This window comes from Nomascus leucogenys, chromosome 3 (assembly GCF_006542625.1).
Source record: "Nomascus leucogenys isolate Asia chromosome 3, Asia_NLE_v1, whole genome shotgun sequence".
NCBI classification, from domain to species: domain Eukaryota; kingdom Metazoa; phylum Chordata; class Mammalia; order Primates; family Hylobatidae; genus Nomascus; species Nomascus leucogenys.
Window position 1 is genome coordinate 16,240,166 of NC_044383.1, and position 19,872 is coordinate 16,260,037.

At 37.9% G+C, this 19,872-nt stretch overlaps 1 protein-coding gene across 2 annotated transcripts in view; it reads left to right on the top strand.

The window, feature by feature from the left end:
- PDZD8 (PDZ domain containing 8) overlaps positions 1–19,872 on the top strand; it is a 107,828-nt gene that overhangs the window by 59,843 nt on the left and 28,113 nt on the right. The window lies entirely within an intron of this gene.

Consider the following 19,872-nt stretch of genomic DNA (forward strand, 5'->3'; position numbering starts at 1 on the left):
CTCAAATACATGTGAATTCAGAGTATTCATTATTCATTTGTTGGACAGATATTTTATGAGCACTTACTTTGTGCTGGGCACTGTTTTAGATTCAAGAGAAACTGTTCAAGACAAAAAAAGCCCCTATTCTTGTGATACTAACATGGGGTAGATTTGTGTTGTGGGGATTAGAAGAGGGAGGAGGTGATCTGCATTTTATAGGGTAAAGATAGAACACAGCAATAAATGGTGAACAAAAAAAGTGAACAAAGCTATTCCCAAAGATTCGCAGGTGCTATGAAGAAAATAGGCATATGACAGAGGAATTATAAGTTATGATAAAGGAGGCTCTTTAGATCTGGTGATAATAGGACTCTAAAGAAATGACACTGGAGCAGGCTTACCAGAGAAAATAGAGGACACCCAGTTAAATCTGAATTTCAGATAAACAGTGAATAATTATTTTAGTAGAAGCATGTACCCAGTACTACAGGGTAACAGTCAAAATCCTGCTAAGTCTTTAATGGACAACTATGTAGTGTTTTTATGGATATTCCTTTGACTTTTAAATTGTTTCTGATTTATTTATGTATTAACTGTTGTGAACATCCTTATATAAAAATTGGGCAGTATGAAATTATTTTGGAAGAAAGAGGGTAATTTTGATCAGAGTGGAGAAGGAGGGACAAGTAAAACTGGAAAGGGAGGATGGCTGGCCCACAGAGTTTGGGTTTATGAAAGCAATGGGGAGCTGTTGAACATTTTGAGCATGGTAATGACGTGGTCAAAATAGAGGTTTCATGGAAAGTTTCCCCTTTCTTTGGTGGCTGTTCTTGCCCCAACCTTCTTTAAGTTGTATCTCAAACAATTTGAAGCAATTCCTCAGAAGATTGAAATAACTAGCATTAGAATTTGTTTTGAAATACATAACTACATGAAGAAGCATTATTGTTTTTTCCAGCTAAATTTTTGCCTTTACTTTGAATTGGTCATAACTTGCCATTGCTATTGGCATTTTCAGTATCCTTTATTATATTTGCAAAGATATGAGATTAGACAGTTCTAATATTTTATAGCAAAAATTGGTAAGACTTTAATCTTGTCATTATTGTAGATCTTAGCATATGTCATAAGTAGTTTTGAGGAAAGAATTCTAGGTTATTAATTATATCTGATGTTGAAAATGTCAGCAACAGTGTCTACAGGCATTAAATTATGAATGTCTGAATTTAATATTCCTAGGGAGGAGAATTATTAGTTCCTTAAGACAAAACATCAGGGAGTAGGATTCAATAATTTGTAATACATTACAAATATGGGTAGAAAATAGAACATCATTAAAACAATTATGCTAAATTGTTTGATGAGTTTAGGATGCTATCTTTGTATAAATACAATCTCTAGGTTTAAACAGTATTTAATGTTGAAATTTGTTCAGTGAAGTTAGTCACTAATTATAATGAATATACAGAATAAAAGAAACTTAATTCCTGTCATACTTTTAATGTGCCTTGAGTTTTTAAAGGAGTGTAACACTGTAATCTAGGAACACAGCTTTCTCCTTCATCTTCCTTAGCAAAAACAGGGAGTTTTTGCCCTGATGGTTGCAAGATGTCTAATGCATCCTTAGGATTTTACCTTTCAAGAAAAAGGGTGTGGTCTAAAGCTGGCCAAAAGCACATGTCAGCCATGTCCTTTTTAAAACTTTCCTGGAAGTTCCTCCCAGGGATTTCCACTTATATCTCATTGGCCAGAAGTGAGTCCTATGGCCTCCTCAGCAGCAAGAAAGTACAGTATGAGAAGCCATTTTAATTTTTCTGCCTTTGTAGAAGTAGAAGGCAAGGGAGAAACAGGAGTTATGAATGGCTTTTATGTAGCCAGTCCACAAGAAAACAACTCAAATCTATTTGATGACCTTTTCATTTTTTATTTTTTTAGAGACAGGGTCTCGCTCTGTCACCCAGCCTAGAGTGCAGTGGCACAATCATGGCTCACTGCAGCCTCCAACTCCTGGGATCAAGTTATCCTCCTACCTCAGCTTCCACCTCCCGAGTAGCTGGGACTACAGGTGTGCACCACTACACTCATCTATTTATTTTTATTTTTTATTTTTTGGTAGAGACAGGGTCTTTCTATCTTAGCCAGGCTGGTCTTGAACTCCTGTCCTCAAGCAGTCCTCCCACCTTAGCCTCCCAAAGTGCTGGGATTAAAGGGACTAGCTGTCACACCTGGCCATGACTTTTTATTTTTAAGGGAATTTTTTATAAATTGGGACATAAGGGAGAAATTGCAAAGAATAATTTAGCAAATACCCTACATAAAGCCTATTTTAGAAATACCTTATTAGAAATCCAAGAAAAGTTTGAGCAAACTCACTCAGACCAGTGCTCTGCTTAGCTCATTTGTACAATAAAAGAGTTCATAGGATAAATGAGGTACCTTGTGGTTGTGTTTGTTCTTTGAAAATAATAAAGATTCCTCATGAGAATCCTATAAGCCAAGATAGCTGAGGTATAAGTAAATTAGATATTAGGCTTAAACAAAAATTAGGGGATCATCTTACAAGAGATGACAGAGTAAATACTAAAAATTACTTTACCACACCAGAAAGAGACAATGCAATTTGTGATTTATTTCGGGTCCATTGCAGTATTCAGGTTTGGTGATCATACTTTGCTTAACTTTCACCAAGAAAGAAATTTAAGGAGTTTTCAGATTTTAAAAAGTTTCAGGCCATGATATTTTAGTAATAAACTATAAAAAACTATCTGTAAATATCTGTGGAATGTATAGTGCTTACAAATAAAATTCACAATAAATTAATCTGACATATATTAAAGCACATGTGAATCATTATGTGCCTGGTTAGTGCCACAGAACACATAAATGTCACATTAGCAAACATTGTTTGAAAGAGAGAGATCCTAAGTTTTACCCTCCCAGAATTGGAGTTTTCTTGCCACTGACCACCCAGTTGCTTTAACCCTAGTTTCAGACACAAAATAGATTATTGTTTTTGTTTTTGAGAGAGTCTAGCTCTGTCGCCCAGACTGGAGTGCAGTGGCGCAGTCTCAGCTCACTGCAACCTCCGCCTCCCGGATCAATTCTCCTGCCTCAGCCTCCTGAGTAGCTGGGACTACAGATGTGCACCACTGCATCCAGCTAATTGTTGTATCTTTAGTAGAGACGGGGTTTCGCCATGTTGGCCAGGCTGGTCTCAAACTCCTGGTCTCAGGTGATCCACCCACCTCGGCGCCTCAAAGTGCTTGAATTATGGGCATGAGCCACCGCACCCGGCCTCATACACCAAATAGATTATTAATAAAAGTTTTGTTCTCTTTCCCTCTCTCTTCTTATTTTAGCTAGTCTGCCTGTGCCTTCTGTATCTTCTCTTCATCATTTATCCACACTGTCTCACTTGATTCTTCAAATAGGTGGTTCTATTCCAACTCTATCCTTCCAATTTGGAATGTTTGAGGCCACTGGGGAAAAGAGAAGGCACCATGAAAATGGGCTCTGGAACCTCTGAATCTGGGAATTCTAGGGTAGAGGAAAAGGCAGTAGGGGCTAGTACAAACACCCACCTATTCTTTCATTCTGAATAAAAGGATGTAACGAGTTCTGATTTTTAGAAACAAGCCTTTGTGTACATTTTCTGATGCTAACCCTACTCTCCATCTTCCTTCAGCCTACCACACTCTGCATTCAGGTACTTGGCAGCAATTGCCTTTCATAAGAGACCAAGTGTTTCCCTTTGCAATTAGAGACACGAGGTTGAAAATCCAAACAATATTGGTATATAAATGTGTCACTATCAGAAAGGAAAGATGAATATGAATTTTTTCCTGTTTTGAAATGGAGAGGAAATTATAAAAGAAGCTTTTGGGTCTCGTTATTTAGAGTAGATGGGCAGAAGAGAGAACAATCATTTGTTCAGTATAAATAAAAGAGTAGAAGTACTTCATACCTTTTGTAGCCCAGTATGCAGGTACCAGAGGGAACTGTGGTTAAAGGCATTAGGAGATGACATGCTACTTCAGATCTACCTAAAAAGCAAGAAGTGATGCATCCCTGAAAAGCATTCAGCTAACAGTTGGGGAGAATCCGGAAGTGATATATTGGAGTTCTTAATCAGAACAGTATATTCTTTCTGAGTGTTACATGGTATTAACTGGCAACCGTTATAAGAAGGGCTTTAGATAGGGTCAGCCTTATTTAAAATTGTGAAGCCTGAATAATTCACCTCCTAGATTTTGGACTTTTTCTTTCTGTTTGACTTGAGTGGTATTTTTTCTTCTTTTTAGAAAAGAAAGCTATTGTTTTCTCATCAAAGCCTAATCCGATTCTAAAAGGTAAATCATTGATACCAGGCTCCCATCAATTTTTAAACACGCCCATACAATTAAAGAGATATTTGAGGAGATGATACCTATTTTCTAAGAACTACTGCCAGGGTAAGAAACAAGATATGCAAACAAAATATCTAACATATGTAGCACTTTAGAATCTATGAAATACTTTTCCCATATACAAAGAGCCAAAGTCTTCTGACTATAAGATCTCTACTTGTTTGATTAAATCCCACTACCTCTAACAAAAACTGGACTGTGAATCGTATTCAAATAATTAGTAGTGATGATAATGGGATCATTTTAGAACAGAGTTAAGGAGAGATCTGAAAGTATGGGGAGATGGGATCTGAATACACGGGCCTTCAAAATAGGATCAGCCATGTTCACTTGCCTAAGATTAAGCCTGATTCAGAGACAGTCTGGCTTATTATAGAGCCCAGTGAGTCTTTGTTTACTTCCAGAGTAACGATTAGGGCAGTTGAATACAGGAAAGACTTAGTGTAAAGGAAAAGTAATAAGTTGGGAGAAAAAAAAACAGTATTTAGGGAAATCATTCCTATCTAATATGAAGATGTTAAATGAGCATATAGAAGAAATGAAAACAGGAAATGCATTTTCAACTTTCAGACAGCTTTTGATGAAGATCCATACCAAAGTTTCCCAACATCTAATTCCTAGGAGAATATTTTGTCACAATTAGATCTGGCTTACAGATGTGGGAAACAGGGTAAGGATGATCAGGTATAGTGTCCTGAATGATTGAGTCCGAGACTTTGATCATTTTTCATAAATGATTTCATACAGCACTAATAGAAATATAATATGTGGCACTTATGTAATTTTAGATTTTCTAGTGGACTCTGTAAAAAACAAGCAGGTGAAATTAATTTTAGTAATGTTTTATTTGACCCATATATCTCAAACCTGGTCATTTTGACATGTAATCAACATAAAAATCAATGAGATATTTTACATTCTTTTCTTATACAAAGTCTTTGAAATCTGGTATATATTTTACTATTACAGCATAGGTTGAATTTCAGCTACATTCCAAGTGCTCAGAAGCATGTGACTAGTGGGTACCATATTGGACAGCACAGATCTAGAAGAAGGAATGTACAGTATAATCTTCAGATTTACACATGGCACTCAGCTCAGAAGTGCCAGGTTAAGAGGTAGAATATGAAGGAAGAGCTCTCAGGACAAGTATGTAAGAAATAAATCCAAACTACACTTTAAAATATGAGATCTAGGATTCTTAAAGAAGTAGTCAATACGTCACTGTGCTTCCAAAACAAGAAATCTGACTTTTCATGAAAGATGTCACAAAATGAAATCTTTTTATACACTTATTTTAAAACTATGAAATTCTCTGGGAATAAATTATTTGTGCATTTATGGTTACTATAATACAAGGAATTTAAAACAGAACTGGATAGGGCAAGGACAAATAATTAAAATTAACATGGAAATGGGATAGCCATATAAAGATAAATGGATGGGAAAAAAATTAGTGTTCTTCAGCTGAAAAGACAAAGGTGGGTGAATGACTAATGGAAGCATATAAATACAAAAAGTAAACAATAAGGATAATCAGCAACTTTACTGGAACTAAATCTGTGTAGCAGTGAAGATAAATCTCATGTTCCTGATGATAATCAGATGATTCACGCTAAAAGAATACTTAAAAGGTCTTTGATAATCCAGCATGCTAGACACTTGCTCGTAGACTTCACAGAGACACAAACATGCTGTATTTTTTTTATGCTATGTATCCTGCACCTAACAGAGTTTCTGGCTTGTTGCAGTTGTTTAGTGAATGTCCTGGGAGGAAAGGCGAGGATCAATGAACTTTTGAGATACAAATCTGATTTTATCAGTTGCCTGCCTCAGTGGTTTCTGATTGCATATTGTATGATGATAAATTCCAGCCCTCGCAGGCCTGGTCCCTATTTATTTCTCCAGCCCTCCTTTCTCCCTTGCCATTCTCCAGTTTAGTCATGCTGGTCATCTTTCACTCCTCCGTACTTGCCATACTCTCTGTCCTCTACACAGCCATGGTACGTGTGTGCCCCACCCCCAGCTCATTTCTCCCCATACAAACCTTGGTTAACCCATTCGTCAGATCTCTGCTTGTGTTAGACCTTAGCTTGTTTGCCCTCAGATACATTCTTGGGCCCTTCCCTACTGTATGCCACGAGAGGGCTGACCTTTGCAGGCTGTATTTCAGCTAGGTTTGACCAATGTAAAGCACTGATGGGAAATAGGAGTGAACTGGGAAAGCCAGGGTTTTCCTCCTCTTCCCCTCTGCATTGGACAATGTGTCTGACAGCCATTCTTTCTCCTTCGTGGCACCATGCTTCTGACAGGACAGGCCCACCATATTTCCAGCTTCTGCTTGATACTGTAGCCTCTGGCCTCTACTAATACCACCTCTTCCTCCCCACCCCTCTTCCTTCCAGCCAAAGGTTGATAGTAACTTCTCAGAACTGTTACTTATATCTGAGTTTCCTCACTGTCTCCTGTTTGGTACTCAGTTCTTCTGTCGCCAAGTAGCCATCCTCTGTTTTAAAGGCCTTCTGTATTAAATACTCAGTTTTCTGTTTTCTTAGAGCCTATTAATAAAATGGTAATCATCATTTCCTCTGGAAACCTTTCCTAACTATCATGAAACTCTTTGGTAATGCTTATCACAGTTGGGATTTTGCATTTATGTTTCTATGATAATGTGATCAGTATTGTCTCCAGCAGTATCTTCCATATGAGCAGGTACCATGATTGATTTGCTCATAGCACGTAGCATTTCAGTGGGTATTCAGTAAATGTTTTTGGTATGACTAAGGCTGGCTGTCTGACCATGAGCCTTCATTCAACCTCAACCCTTCTTCCAGACCTTCAAAGTTTTAGCGTGACTTTTAGTCACACTTCTGTTTCCTTTCCATCTTCAAGGCTATTCCTGATGTATGTTTTCACCAAATAAAAATGTTTAGGGTAAGGAAGTCCACAAAATGAGAGATTTACTGCTCAATATTAATTTTGTGAAAAGCCTGATTTTTAGAGTGAGGATTTTAGTTTACAGATGTGGTGCATAATAGTATTTTATTTCTGGCATTACTGAAAACATCAAAAACATTTCTTACTCTATGTGTATAGTTTAATGTAGCCTAAATAAAATGACTAGGTATAATCTAAAATTTTACTTGCCTTACTTCCCTTTCAGTTTTGGAGAGTTTTAGAAGTCTTGCTGAATGAAATTGAATGCACCTACAAAGTCCACCTCTATCATGTATTGTTGAATGTACATACAGAGAGTATAAAAGAGCTTCCTAAAGAACTGTGATTTCAAGTAAGAATATTTGAGACAGACAGACTTACAAATACATTAGGCCAGATGCCTCAGAGTTGGCATTTTGGTGTGTTTTTTTAAGGCCAGATGCCTTGCAGATAGCATTTTGGTGCTCCTATTTAACCATTTGCCATTTACAGTCTTAATCTTATCAAAAGGAAGAGAAAGATTAAAGCAAATAAAGCCTTTTTGAAAATGTCAGTTTTTATGAAAACTCAGGTTTAGTTCAATTTGATAATACTTGTGAATACAGTAGGGACTCAATGAAATTTTAACCATATATAACGTTCTATAATTTGGCTTCTTTAAACTAAATGCCTTTGAGCTTTAATAGTAAATCCTATGGAACATTTCTTCTCTTAAAGTTCATCTTGATTAAAAATGAGGGATGTAGTTCTCTGTCTTAGGTTTTCTAAGTATGTTTACTATGATTCTAAGATGCTGGGGAAAGAATAGGAAGTTATGTTAAAATATACAAACAAACTCTCCAGATCAAATCAGTGGAAGGCACTATGAGTATGAGAACAGGAAACTGAATATGAGGTGTAAGGCATTGTATCATCTTCCCTTCAAGGAAAATAAGTAGTAGGGAAATAAGAGCAACAGTACCGTGAGTATCAGTAGTACTGTGAGGTTCCAATGAGGGAGAAGTAACATTCTTTTGGGAAAACAAGAAAAGAATATATTAAGGCGGTGACATTTGAACCAAACCTCATAGTATATATAGCATTTTGAGATGACAGGCCAGTTCAAGATGAGGACATAACAAAATCCCCAGTTAAGAGTGAGACTATTTGAGTATCTTTGAGATAGAGTGAGTTGTTCAAGTTGGCTAAAGAATATGATAGAATAGGAAGTTATGCAAAACAAGAATAAAAAGGTTAGACCACATTATAGAGTACTTTAAATACCACACTAAGAAGTTTGGCTGTTACTCTCCAAGACTGTTGGACCTCTGGAGGCTTTTAGAATGAAAGTGATATCAGAATCTTTCTTCAGGCAGACAGACTTAGAGCTGGATTTGAGTCTCAGCTAGGCCACTTTTTCCAGCATAACCTTAGTCAAGAGTCCCCAAACCCATTTCATCCATAAGTACTTTATTCTATAAAATGGGACTGATGTTTCTTATGGTTGTATGAGGGTTGAGATTATATATATTAAAATGTCCAGCACAGTATTTAGCACATAGTAGTTAGTCAATAATATGTTTATTGAACCTGGCAGCAATGGATAAAATCAAGGATGATTTGATAGGGTAAAGACCTGAAAAGTAGAGGTGAGGGGTAATGAAAGTCTGAACTAGAAAGGTGGCAATGGAAATGGAAAATAGAGTCTGTGTGGCTTGGATAACACTGGGAATGGAGGGGGTTTTGGAGTGAGCAAGGAAGCCAGAAAGATGAGCTATGAGGAGGGAGAAGGAAAAGGAGAAAGAGGATCTCATTCTGTACAAGCTGTTTCAGGTATAGTGACTATCAAAGGCCAGGCTAGAGATAGAATGTTTTTCATGTGGTGCTTTGATCTACTATGTTTTTTTTTTTAATTTTTACTGCTGTTATTTCAACTTTTAGTATCTTAACTAGTAAATTGAATGCTTTGAGGTTTATGCTATGTTTTTCAGCCTCTCTTTTTCATATAGGATAAAGAAAAGCAAAGTAGTTTCACAGTATTGTAGTAAGAATCTAAATTTTTTTAAGAGCAAGTTAAAGGAGGTAACAGTCATAAAACTTAAACATTATTTTTAGGTTCTGTTTCTCAGAATACTGCAGTTTACTGAGATTCAACTAAAACTGATTCACACAGTCTATACATTCTCACTAGTTAAAACATCCTTTTCAAGGCACAGTAGCACCTTCCTATAAAAGTCCACTTAGCCAAATAGCTGATTTTCTGAGCCATACACGGATGCAGAACTAGGACATAAACACTCTAGGAAAGTATTAGAGAGATGTTATCAGAGATCTGGCAGTAGCATTCAACTCCCTGTCCACATATATTCAGTCCAGTGGTAGTCAGCAATTACAACTTTCTGCAGTTTTTCTGTGCCAGTCATAGTTTTAAGATTTTACATGCATTAACCATTTAATCCTCATTTAACAATACTATGATAATAGGCACTATTATTATCTCTGTTTTATATATGAGGAAATTGAGATGCAAAGACAGAAGTAATTTATCCAAATCACCCAGCTAGCTGGCAGTAAAAACAGTCTGCAAACCCAGGCAGTATGACTCCACAGCTGATGTTCTTAACTAGTGCTATATCATTTCCACAAATGGTGTCCTATAGGCCTGGGTTCAGATCTAGCTTTTTCCACTCTAGCTCTTTGACTATGAGCAAGGTATTTCATAATCTCTACAGCAGAGGTAATAGTAACTGCCTTACAGGATATAAGGGTTAAATGTATGTAAAACCCTTAGCGTAATACCTGGCACATAATATCTATTATTATTTAACTTGACCTGATTGACCTCTTTTGTTCCTGTGGTTTTAGTGCATATATTTTGTGTGTCCTTATAAATCCCCTACACTCACTCCCTTTTATTTTATTTATTTATTTTTTTCTTGTACAAGTTTATAAGACCCTTTTAAATCCTTCCTGTAGCAATGTGAGGAGGGCAGGGAGAGTATCCTCCTCAATCATGAGATAGTGGTAGTGGTGGTGGTGTTAAGGTTGTGTTCTCAAATAATGACTTGAGAATATCAGCAAGCTTATTAAGAGCTGTTGTAAGGAGGATGGAGATCAATAGCTGCTGCCCAGTCAACTGAGGATAAAATATGGACAAGCGTTTATATTTCATCAGGAATATTTAAGATAAGAAATTAAGAACTTTTTAGGAATAAAGAATATTAACATCATAGCATGGATGTTAGTGCTTCCAGATAGTTGTAATTAATAACAGAAAGTTTTAAAATATTTAGGAAGTAGTTCATGATACTACACTATTTGACATCTCTAGCTTTCACCCATTTGCATTTTGCTATAAATGTGAAGTTCTATAATATACTAATTGAAGGTACTTTAAAATGAATAAGCTAAAAGTAAAACTAGTTAAAATTTTTGTTTTTACCTTCAAACAGGTAACTGGAAAGGGGTAGCAACAGCAACACTGAATTCATATGTCTTATTAAACCCGTCTTTGTAGTATTTTCATTAGTCATTGTGTATTTCTCAGCTTAAATATTGAACATGAGTAGACTTTAAAGTCGATTTGGGAACAGCTGTGTTTCCCATTTGTAAGCATGTTGGTTTACATTGATATTGGATTGTACTAGAGAAATAGGTGGTTATATTTGAAAATTGTTTATGTATAAACAATATGCCCTATGCTGGAAGAGATAAGGATGTTTTATTAACCACTGTAAATAAGACTACTTCTGGATAATTCATTATATTTTTTAAAGGTTATCTAGTAATTCTTAGAGTATGGACAGATGACTTTTTTCCTAAATGAATGATGTGTGAATTATCTTTTGTAAGTTGATCAATACTGAGAGTTGTCAGAAGTTTAAGTAGGAAGCCATTAAGCAAAAGGAGGTATCATGAAGCAGATTTTTAGTTTTTGTGATGATACACTCATTTGTTTGCAGGAACTTGCATATTTTAACAAAATCAACCTGTGTAAGATAAGTTATATATGTTTAGAAATTGGTATGGGTAATTTTCCCCCATTTAAAAAAAATTAGAAACCTATAAAGAAGACTACAAAAGTCAACCATAATTCCACTACCCAGAGAGATCACTGTTAACTTTTTAGAAAAACTTTATGAACATACACATACACCCATTGCTTACATACGAATATGCTTGTGTGTTCTTAAAGCATAAGTAGCCAACAGGCAGTAGTTTACTACTGATGTAAGTAATCCCTTATTCAAAGATTATGCAAAAATAAAAGGCTATTGATTCATATTTCAAATTATATTTCAGCTGGAATAAGGTCTGTAGATTAGAAAATAGTATTATCCCAATGTTAGCTTTCTAACTCTGGTAATTGTACTGTGGTTATGTGAGAGAATGTCCTTGTTAGGAAATACATGCTTAAGTATTTAGAAGTTAATGACATCATATGTATAACTTATTTTCAAATAATTCAGAAAAATAATATGCAGAGAGAAACAAATGTGGCAAAATGTTAATAATTGGAAAATCTGGGTTTAGGATAAATGGGAATTCTTTACTAGTTTTGGAGCCTTTCTGTAAGGTTGAAATTATTTCAAGATAAAAAAGTAATTTAAAAAAAACCTTATTTATAAAAAAAAAAACCTATTTGTACCTAAGGCTCTCATACTTCCTTAGTAAGATGTAAGTCATCTGCAGAAGTAGAGTGATACTATATGAAGCTGAGGACTGACCTGGTGATTCAGAATAAGAACTGTTTGTCTTTAACAAAGGAATTAAAAAGGGCAAGAGTGTTCTAGTCTGTTGTTCACCTGACAACCTCAGCCTTTGCATATTTTACTGAACTTTTTATTTTACTGGAATGGTAGTATAAAATTTAAATTTATTTCCAATCAAAACATCAATCATTTTAAAAGAGAGAGAAAAGAAGAAACCTTAAGTATATTGCAAGGTAATCATTAGGATGTAATTATTTTCCTAACAGCCTTTTGAACCTGAGCAGAGGATCATTTTTATTCCTTAGATCTCTTAGATTGGTTATATTTGTATAATAGAGTTTACTTTTTCATATTATACTTCTAGATCTTTGTTGTCTCTTAGATGAGGTGACCAATGGATACATTGCTGATTTACCATCCAGTTGCTTTAGAAACCAAGTTATCAAATGGCCAAGCTGGCATTCTATTTTGAAGATTGAGGGGGGTCACTTGTATTTTCATCCGGAAAGAAATCTTGAGGGGAGATAACAAAAGTACCTGTACCTAGATTGCGCCAGATGTTTATGCCAATAGTTTCATTTAATGTTGACAGCAACCCAGTGTGGTAGATATCAGATGTCACCGTTTTATGGGTAAGACTCACAGGGGCTAAATCACTTGTCTAAGGTGACAAAACTAGTAAATGTTAGAGCCAAAACTCAAACCCAACTCTTAGAACAAAGCCATGCTAGATGACATTGAAGATTTTCTTCAAAAACTAATTTTAAATCTGCCCTAGTTCTTAGGAGAGGCTGACTTCAGCAGCTTCTTAGCTATCCATTAAATGTTAATTTCTGAAAATTTAGGCGTTGTACAAGTTGAGCATTCCAAATCCAAAAATCTGAAATGCTCTGAAATCTGAAACTTCTTATCACCGACATGACACTGAAAGGAAATGCTCATTGGAGCATTTTAGATTTCAGATTTTCAGATTTGGGATCCTCAACATGTGAGATAATTTAGGATTCATTCCTTGTACTATTCAAATGTAACCCTTTAAGAATCTCTCTCTCTCTCCATATATGTGTTTGTGTGTGTGTATGTGTGTGTGTATATATATATGTGTGTGTGCGTGTGTGTATTTTTTTGTTTGTTTTTGAGACAGAGTCTTGCTCTGTTGCCCAGGCTGGAGTGCAGTGGTGCAATCTCTGCTCACTGCAACCTCTTGCCTCCTGGGTTCAAGCAATTCTCGTGCCTCAGCCTCCCAAGTAGGTGGGATTACTGGCACGCACCACCACGCGGGCTAATTTTTGTATTTTTAGTAGAGACAGGGTTTCATCACGTTGGCCAGGCTGGTCTCGAACTCCTGACCTCAGGTGATCTGCCCACCTCGGCCTCCCAAAGTGCTGGATTACAGGCATGAGCCACCACGCCCGGCCAAGAATATTTTTTAAATATACAGTTGCTGCCCTATATCTGAGGGTTCTGCATCTTTGTATTCTATCAACAGCTGATGAAAAATACAGTATCTGTCAGATACAGAACCCACAGACATGGATGACTTTTTGTATCTATGAGTTCCACAGGGCTGACTGTAAGATTTGAGCATCGGCAGACCCAGTGTCCATGGGGGTCCTGGAATCAGTTTTCTACAGATACTGTATTAGTCTGTTTTCACACTGCTGATAAAGACAAACCTGAAACTGGGAACAAAAAGAGGTTTATTTGGACTTACAATTCCACATGACTGGGGAGGCCTCAGAATCATCTTGAGGCAAAAGGCACTTTTGTACCTTTTTAGCCACTCCAGCTGTGGCTATACATTGGCCTCTTTTAGTCACAGCTGGAGTGGCTGGGACACGGCACCAAGTCCCTAGGCTGCACACAGCACAGGGACTCTGGGCCCAGCCCACGAAACCACTTTTTCCTCCTGGGCCTCTGGGCCAGTGATGGGAGGGGCTGCCTTGAAGGTCTCTATATGGCCTGGAGACATTTTTCCCATGGTCTTGGGATTTAACATTAGGCTCCTTGCTACTTATGCAAATTTCTGCAGCCAGCTTGAATTTCTCCCCAGAAAATGGATTTTTCTTTTCTATCGCATAGTCAGGCTGCAAATTTTCCAAACTTTTATGCTCTGTTTCCCTTATAAAACCAAATGTCTTTAAAAGCACCCAAGTCACCTGTTGAATGCTTTTCTTCTTAGAAATTTCTTCTGCCAGATACCCTAAATCATCTTTCTCAAGTTCAAAATTCCACAAATCTCTAGGGCAGGGGTAAAATGCTGCCAGTCTCTTTGCTAAAATATAACAAGAGTCACCTTTACTCCAGTTCCCAACAAGTTCCTCATCTCCATCTGAGACCACCTCAGCCTGGACCTTGTTGTCCATGTCACTGTCAGCGTTTTGGGCAAAGCCATTTGACAAGTTTCTAGGAAGTTCCAAACTTTCCCACATTTTCTTGTCTTCTTCTGCACCCTCTAAACTGTTCCAACCTCTGCCTGTCACCCAGTTCCAAAGTCGCTTCTGCATTTTCAGGTATCTTTTCAGCAACGCCCCACTCTACTGGTACCAATTTACTGTATTAGTCCATTTTCATGCTTCTGATAAAGGCATACCTGAGACTGGGCATTTTACAAAAGAAAGAGGTTTAATGGGACTTACAGTTCCACATGGCTGGGGAGGCCTCAGAATCATGCCAGGAGGCAAAAGGCACTTCTTACATGGAGGCAGCAAGAGAAAAATGAGGAAGAAGCAAAAGCGGATCCCCTGATAAGCCCATCAGATCTCATGAGACTTAATTCACTATCACGAGAATAGCACAGGAAAGACTGGCCCTCATGATTCAATTATGTCCCCCTGGGTCCCTCCCACAACACATGTGAATTCTGGGAGATACAATTCAAGTTGAGATTTGGGTGGGGACATAGCCAAACCATATCAGATACCAAGGCACAACTGTATATATAATTTTTGTCATAATTGAGATACAGCATTTCTCCTTAGTTGAGAGATTCTTTTCCATTTTTCTGGCTTACGAGTTTAAGAACTTTTCTGATTTTATATCTTTATGAATTGTTTAAATATAGTGACAGGTCTTTTGAAAAGTTCTGTGGGAGTTGATAGTAATTTTTATGCCAAGAGATAAAAACAAGACATTTGCCATATGTCTGTTTCAAAGAGTTATACTTACTTTGAAAAAGATGGTGTGATTGTGTGCATCCAAATTGTGAGTCCTCTTTGCTGGTAAGACAGTTTCAAAGATGACACCCAGTAAATGTGGTATCTCCTTTTTTTTTTCTATTAAAGTGATGGAACTAAATGGAAAATGATTGAGAATATAGTGGGTTCCTTGGAACAAGGTATATTGTTTCCAAGTAGTTGAGGGTTCCATGAAGTATTTCAGTTTATATCTTTTGTGCTGTTAAAACTGCCTGGCTTAGAAGTAAATTAGATTGATACCAGAAGGACCCTTCAGAAGCTCAGCATTTTGTTTCTTTTCATGTGTTTTCTTTGTTTTGTTCTAGAACCTAGAAATTGTTTTATTAACTTTTCAGAATTACAGTTTACTGAAATATGCTTTATAAACAGAAATTGAGTAATAGTAGTCTAGTTCTAACTTAGTCACTTCTAAATTGAACCAAATGTTACTTGAGTTACCTTACACTCAAGGATGTTTGTGGGGGCTGTTGGGGGAGGGAGAGAAGAGGGAATGAGAAGAAAAAGGGAGGGAGGAGAGAACCAAGATGAACAAGAACAAATGTGTGTCTCTTTGTGTTTAGCCTAATGCTAATGGAGTTAGTAGGGATCGTCAATTATGGTTGTGATTTTTAAAGGTGATGGATGGTAAAATAGGAAATTTAGCCCTAGATCTTCAACAGCCTTCTTGCTGCCTCTAATTGGGATGGACAGTAAGCTGGTAGTCCCTCGCCTGGCAGTAAATTGTATCCTTTAACCATAAACAAATTGATCTGACATCTGGTATTTACTGAAATAACCAGAGTCGCTCATTCAGAAAATGTAACCAAAGTTACATTTCTAACATGTTTTCTGCCAGGTATGTTGTACATAGAAGTTCACCTTGCAAACAGCTCAGTAACTTATTTAATATAAAAAGTTGTTTTTGCTTTAGAAATCTTGACCTCTCAATTGTAATTGAAAATTTGGAAATAATTCTCTTATACTTTAATCGTAATGGCCCAAGTTCCTGATATTCAGAATTCAATTGCCAAGTGCCAAAAGCAAGCCAAACAAAGGTGATTTGTACACTGGTCCTTCACAAATGATGATTTTTTGGCCAGGCGCAGTGGCTCATACCTGTAATCCCAGCACTTTGGGAGGCTGAGGTGGGCGGATTACTTGAGACCAGTTCAAGACCAGCCTGGCCAACATGGTGATACCCTGTCTCTACTAAAAATACAAAAATTAGCCAGGTGTGGTGGCACGTACCTGTAATCCCAGCTACTCTGATGGCTGAGGTATGAGAATTATTTGAACCTGGGAGGCGGAGGTTGCAGTGAGTCAAGATGGTGCCACTGTACTCCAGCCTAGACGACAGAGCAAGACTGTCTCAAAAAAAGAAGAAAAAAATGATGATTTTTAGTTGCTGCCTTAGTCCATTTGGACTGCTATAACAAAAATAACAAACTGAGTTGCTCGTAGACAACAGAAATGTATTCCTCACAGTTTTTTTTTTTTTTTTTTTTTTTTTTTGAGACGGAGTCTTGCTCTTTCACCCAGGCTGGAGTGCAGTGGCGCGATCTTGGCTCACTGCAAGCACCACCTCCCGGATTCACGCCATTCTCCTGCCTCAGCCTCTCCGAGTAGCTGGGACTACAGGCGCCCGCCACCACGCCCGGCTAATTTTTTGTATTTTTAGTAGAGACGGGGTTTCACTGTGGTCTCGATCTCCTGACCTCGTGATCCGCCCGCCTCGGCCTCCCAAAGTGCTGGGATTACAAGCGTGAGCCACTGCGCCCGGCCTATTCCTCACAGTTTGAGAGGCTGGGAAGTCCAAGATCAGGGCACCAGCAGATTCACTGTCTGCTGGCTTCTTGATTCATAGCTGGCTGTCTTTTCCCTATGTCCTCACATGGCAGAAGGGACAAGGGTGTTCTCTCAGGCTTCTTTTATAAGGGTACTAATAAAAGAGGGCTCCACCCTCATGACCTAATCATCTCCCAAAGACCCCCTCTCCTAATACAATCATGTTAGGGGGATGGGATTTCCACATATAAATTGGTAGAAGATTGGGATGGGGGAACACATATATTCAGTTCATAGCAATCACCTTTGGAAGATCTGTAGCATGTAGAGTTTTGGTTCCTTCAACCAAAGGAGCTTTTTTATATTCTCATGAGCAGAAGGACTAAATTTTATAAACTTAAGAGGCTTTGTGACAGAAATGTTTGGATGTTACATTATAGAATGGCTTGAAGACCATTTTAAAATTGGAATAATCCGAGAATATTCAGAGTATTTGATTGGCATTAACAAATATTTCTACTTTCAGACATGTTTTCCAAAACTTCGATTTATATAAGCAGATTTTTAAAGAGTCTCTGTACTTATTAGTCTAATTCTACTCCTGCTTATTTAAGATGTTTATCCAGTCAGAGGACCATGAAACAAAAATATTGCATTTTTCTGGAATAATAGGAATTAGGAAGCCAGAACAAGCCCTAAGTGGTGGCAGCTTTTTAAAATGAGGGAAAAGCAGGCCAAGTTTTTTTAACCTGCGAGAAAACAGGTGAAATTAGAGAACTGGCCTGGTACTGAAAAGAGACCTGGAGGAGGAGAGGGTAGAGGTGTTGATTTGACAGAAACATGGTGGGGTTTCTCATATAACCTGTGCTAACATATAGGTTCCCTGGCCAGTCTACAAAAACCCATGTAATAGCTGAAAGAAGAGATGGTTCTGTTATTTTAAAAACGTAGGCAACAAGATCACTGCACACAAGTGCAATAGTAATTGAATAAAACAGGATTCCTGCACTGAGTAAGAAATATCTTCCTCAAAGTTCTATAAAACCCCCAAAAGATCACACCAGCAATGGATCCAAACCAAGAAGAAATCTCTGAATTCCAGGTAAGAATTTAGGGGGTTGATTATTAAGCTATTCAAGGAGATACCAAAGAAAGGTCAAAATCAACTAAAAGAAATTCTTCCTCAAGGTTCCCCCTCTTCTACAGCCAGATGCCCTTTGTCTGCCATCTTTTATCACCATGCCTCTCAAAAAACTCTCCTGCAGGAAGCTTTCTTGTCACAGCTCCTAAGATTCTTTCCCTCATCTTGCCTTTAGATAACCTGATGGCTTTGTGCCTAGGTAATGATCTTTTTGCAAAGAATTTCCCAGTATTCTTTGAACTTCTTGTATTTGGATGCCTAAATCTCTAGCAAGGCCAGGGAAGTTTTCCTCAATTATTCCCTCAAATCAGTTTTCCAGACTTTTAGATTTCTCTTCTTCCTCAGGAACACCAGTTATTTGTAGGTTTTTCCATTCAACATAATCCCAAATTTCTTAGAAGCTTTGTTTATTTTGTTTCATTCTTTTTTCTTTGTCTTTTTCTGATTGGATTAATTCAAAAGCCTTGTCTTCCAGCTCTGAAGTTCTTTCTCCTACTTATTATAGTCTGTTGTTGAAACTTTCCACTGCATTTTGTATTTATCTAAGTGTGTCTTTTATTTCCAGAAATTGTGGTTGCTTTTTTTTTATGATATCTGTTTCTCTGGAGAATTTTTCATCCATATCCTACTTTTTTTCTAATTTCTTTTAGTTGATTTTCACCTTTCTTTGGTATTCCTTGAATAGCTTAATAATCAACCTCCTGAATTCTTTATCTGGCAATTCAGAGCTTTCTTCTTGGTTTGGATCTATTGCTGGTGTGATCTTTTGGGGGTGTTAAAGAACCATTTTCTGTCATATCACCAGAATTACTTTTCTGGTTCCTTCTCATTTGGGTAGACTAATTGAGAGGTCTGAAACTCAAGGCCTGCTGTTCAGATTCTCTTGTCCAATGGGGTGATCCTTTGATTTGGCACTCTCCCCCTTCCCCAAGGGATGGGGCTTCCTGAAGCTGGACTGCAGTGATTGTTATTGCTCTTCTGGGTCTAGCCACCCAGTGGGGCTACCAGGCTCCAGGCTAGTGCTCAGGGATGTCTGCAAAGAATCCTGTGATGTGATCCATCTTTAGATCTCCCAGTCATGGATACCAGCACCTGCTCTGGGAGAGGTGGCAGGGAAGTAAATTAGACTCTGTAAGAGTCCTTGGTTGTAGATATGTTTAGTGTGCTAGCTTTCTTGAATGCTGGTTATGCTAGCAATGAAGTTGTCACTTGGACACCCTCAGGACCTCTGGTTAGCCAGGATGTTGCAGGCAGTGGAATTAGGTGTTGTCTTCCCCTTCCTGGGATCAGGGTTATTCTGTCCTGAGTTGCTGTAATGGCCTGAGTTGGTTGGCCTCCAGCCGGGAAGTGGCACTTTCAGGAGAGCATCAGCTTTGGTACTAGCAGGGGGCTCTAAGCCTTGTCCTAAGATGGCCAGGGTAAGTATTTTGGTTTCTCAGGTGATAGGTGGGGCCATAAAGCTCCCAAGAGTTTCTGTGTTTGTGTTTGGCTACCAGGGCTGGTAGGGAAATACTGTCTGGTGGGTTTGGTTTAGGTGGGTCTGGGCTCAGACTCTCCTTGGGTGGGGCTTGCTATGGCCACTATAGGGGGCAGGTGGTGGTTCTCAGGCCAATGGGATTATGTTCCAGCGGGGATCTTTGCTGCCTCTACTGTGTTATATAGTTTGCCAGGGAAGTGGCAGATAGCCAGTAGTGAGAGGCTTCACCCAGCTCTCAGGCAATTGGCGAAGCCAGTCTCACTCCTGCAATGCCCTG